The sequence below is a fragment of the Clinocottus analis genome, unplaced genomic scaffold (assembly GCF_023055335.1).
Source record: "Clinocottus analis isolate CAN_PGR_092001 unplaced genomic scaffold, fCliAna1.0.p SCAF_9, whole genome shotgun sequence".
Taxonomy (NCBI): Eukaryota; Metazoa; Chordata; class Actinopteri; order Perciformes; family Cottidae; genus Clinocottus; species Clinocottus analis.
In genome coordinates this window covers 19852197-19856478 of record NW_027176251.1, presented here as the reverse complement: position 1 = coordinate 19856478, position 4282 = coordinate 19852197, and positions in this window count along the sequence as shown.

Below are 4282 nucleotides of genomic sequence, written 5' to 3'. Positions count from 1 at the left end.
ATTCTTGGGTCTGACAGCATTCTCATTGTAATGGATGGCAGTGAAAAGACACACCAGCAAAGCATTCCAGTGAAGGAGTAGACTGTCTTCAGAACAAGGCCGAGATAGAAGAAGTTTAACCAGCTGAGCTTCCAGTTTCCACAGTTTGCTAACAGCCTGTGCTTGCAGAAGTCAGTACTGGCACCTTACCTGAGGCAGGAAGACTGGATTCGGATGCAAGATCACTCCTGCGTCATCTGGCAGGAACCGACAGCAGCTCTTGTGTAGCACGTGTGCATATGTAGCTCTCGCACTCTTTTCGCTGAGATGGCTGCCATGAGTAATGCATCGCTGAGTGACAACCACTTAGTGTTCACCGACTCCAGGGGCTTCTGTTATAAGGCTGGCAGTACACGACCGAGGTCCACTGTCAGGATGCTGTGGGTGTAAGCCTCTGACCGATTTGCAGGGAAAATGAGACGAGACTCCAACACGAGCAGCCTTGTTTGTTGCCACCTTGCCCACCATCTGTTGAAAGGGGCCTCTGTCTGTTCACACACACATTTGGCGTCTTGCAAGGTTGGCCATGCTTGAAGCTGTGTCTGGTGCCCAGGCAGAGGGCAGTGATACACGGCGACGAGTGGTGGCACGAACAAATGAATGTGTGATTCGTCGTATATCGCGTCTCTCAAACGTTTTAGGGCGCTGTGGTGGGAACGTCTCATTTGAATACCAGGCTTGGAAATCTTGGAGAATATATGAGGAGCTGCATCTGCTCTGTCTCCATATGCTGCGTTCATACCAAACGCGGCACCAATTTGACGCGCGACCAGATTACATGCAAATCTTTGCACAGACGCGATAGGTTGTGAAAAAGTGTTTTTTTCCACCGGGCGGTGTAAATGACGTGTTTGAGGTGGCGTGAACAGCGCGTTTGAGGCTCGGAAAACAGAGCGTATGACGCAGCGTGGATTTGCGCCAGTTGAAATTTTACAACTTTGGCAAAAAAATGTGACGCTGAGTCACGCGTTGAAAAGCTCCGCCCGTCATCACCGCCGTCCTGCCGTTGTTGAATCAAACTGCTGCTTGTCTGCTGCTGATGTAGCGCCGATAGCGGCCGTCATTCAAACACTGTTGTGGGACTACAGATAATATTATGAACCCAGACACCGTGGAGTTTGATTTTCCGACGTTTGTGGAATTTACACAACAAGTATAAAACAGAACCAGTTGTTATTTCTATGGTGGATGGCGGGAACGGCAACTTTTTTTTTTAAAGTCGATGAAATTCAACGAACTGTGTGCAGCTACGGATGGTGTTATGAACCCAAACGTGAGGGCGTTTGATGTTCCAACATTTATGGGACTTCCACAAGTATAACGCAGAAAGTGGTTAGTTCTTCCATGGTCCATAGCTTAAATCTCTCTTAAAGCTCTTTTCACGGAGAAAAGGAACGGAGATAAACCACGCCGCGTTTGGTGTGAACACACTTTTGTTGTTGAGCGAGTAAACTGATGCGGTAAATGAAAATTCACGCCCCGTTTGGTGTGAACGCAGCATTTAGTCTCCTCGCGGAGTATCTCAAAGTTTACGCTTCTTTATACAATGGTGAACGTTCAGTTATAATGTAACCGTGGTTCTCTGAGTGAAGAGACTCCAGGGGAAGGCTGCTTACTGACCTTTCCCGTCAATGTTAATCAGTGAATATTTTACATCTGGACATGTTGTCCTAGTCCCTTAAAGGGTATTACATTTCCAATATTTCAAAGACAGGTCAACACAGTTCAGGAGTCATTTTTGTCAAATAAAATTGTGTCATAATGTACGGGATACATGCCTTAAATCCCTGCAGTCGGGTGTTTTCTGAGAATGTAGTATTGCCATTTGTCTCACAATAGAAGCGCAGCACTGACGATCTAGGATACGAGATCCATCATCTGAAGCAAATTCTTGATCAGAAGCAAACTAGTGGCTTGGAAACACCAGCCAGCTTAATGGAGCTCACAGTCTTCTCCAAACCATGCAGGGATGTGTTTCGCAGGATGTTTAAAATCACACTTAGCACTGCAGCATGGGACTGCAGTTTTTGTGCTCACATTAATCAAGATTGTCTTGACAAATACAATTAGTGACGATCAATTGACCAATTTGTGGGCGTCAGGTGTATAATCAAGAAGGGCTAGTGTCATAAATCTTGACGATGTTGTGGATGTTTGCCAAAAGACACTGTAACAACTGTATTAAAAATGTTTATGTAGCCGAATAAAGCAAGGATGTCAATGGTAAGGTATAAGTCAACACATCCAAACAGTTCCCACGGCCATGTTCGACCAAGTGGCAGGAGACATTTCTGACCGGAGACAAACCTCTTTGCGAGTTAAAATGATCAAGGAAGAGTCTCATCTCGTCAGTTTTGCTGCTACCTCACTCACTGTGGTGGCTTTCATAAAGACCTGTTACCAATATGTGTGTGTGCGCATAGTTTCTATTTTTTCCGGGGTGGGGGTGTATAAGAGAGAGTTAATTACAGAATGCAAATAATGTTGGCAGAACAGCCATTCAAAAGGTGTCTTCTTCTGCCTTCCTGCGTTGCCTGTTCAGGCAGATTTTAAAGACCATCCCTCTTACTGCAAGAAACCCATCTGCATGAAATGCAAAGTAATCTCTCAGCACTGTTGTGGCCATGACAGCGTAATTCATGCTAAGTAGAGTCATAGTTGATGAGAGATGGAGACACTCGGTTGCAGAGCTCCCGTTGCTTGACAGTGCAGTGTGTGAAGGGAAGGATCACAGCGATGGAGTCTGTACCTTCTCAGCTCTCAAAGCTCCACTTTCCTCTCATTTCTCAAGTAGTGCAAAGTCACTTGACTGTAGGAATCGACTACCTGTACATGCAGACTAATGTGCCGCTACTATTCCAAATATGACAATAGTCAAACTTTAATACTTGTCATTTACATATCATACTCCATTTGGATATCACCAACGTGGCTTCAATCCAGATGGAGCATTTTCCTTTTAAAGACACATGAGATATGCTGATATTATTCAGGGTTTCGGAGCATCCTCGGCTACATGAATACAACACATTCAGAATATGCATCTCAATTGGATGGTTTTCACCACAGTTTGCATCGCATGCCTCTTTTTCTTGCTTACGGCCAGCACTGTGGGTTCTACACGACGCGACCAGCTGGCAGTTTGTAGAGATGCTTACCCAAAAGATAAGCTTCATATTATAAATCATACGACATAGGCTCACTTTTTACACTCTGCATTTTCTCCTCTCGTCCTCCCACTGTGAGCCACTCAGCACTGGCTTTTTTTTTTGACTGATTATTGGAAAAAATCCCAGACCCATTTAAGACATAATCATCTCTGGTATCTGTATGAATAAAAGTTTGCTATTGCTTAATTGAAAGCCCCCAAACACTGACCAATCAGAGCCGACTGTGCGTCGTCAGGAGGTGGAGCCTTAAAGAGACAAGCGCTAAAACAGAGCTTTTCATACAGAGCGTGACTAGAGGTGTTGCAACAACAGGAGTATGAGAGAAATAATGTGGCGGGTAATAACTCAAAATAAAAGTATTGTAACAGACTCAGAAACATTTAATGTTAACCTGTTTAAAGTGTATTGTGTTTACAGGAATAAGTTGTTCTAGCTTAGAAGACTGATAGTTATTACTGGGTTCAGGAGGTCAGTGAATGTCGCATGAGCTGTGTAGCTGTGAAGCCTGTCAGTCATCCTAGCTCCCTGTGAGCGGGCCTGTGATTAGCAGTGTGTGTGTGTGTGTGTGTGTGTGTGTGTGTGTGTGTGTGTGTGTGTGTGTGTGTGTGTGTGTGTGTGTGTGTGTTGCAGGCCCGGGGGGAGAGAGTCAGTGACCCAGAGCGGACATGTTACAAGGTTTTTAGGTGTTTTCTATTGTTTTGGCGTAGGCTACGGCCAACAGTAGCCTGTTCTGTGTTCTCCAATAAATCACACAATAAGCAGGGTCGCTACAGTTTGAACCTGAAAATGAACACAATATGTCTCCTTTAAGTGGCGTCAACCTCAAATATCCTCATTCTGAATTAGCATTTCACTACTTCATTTCATGGAGCACAAATCCCATATCATCTCCAAATGTGCAGGAAGTGGTTGTTCTCAAATGAGAGACTGCGGGGCTAACCGCAAAATGATGATAATGTGGTTGGACTGGGACACTTCAATTACCAGAATTACACAAGGAGCTGATGCCTGTACATCTGCAGAGTCTGATTAAGTCGTTGCAGATTTATTTATTTAATTTTTTTTGTACCTTT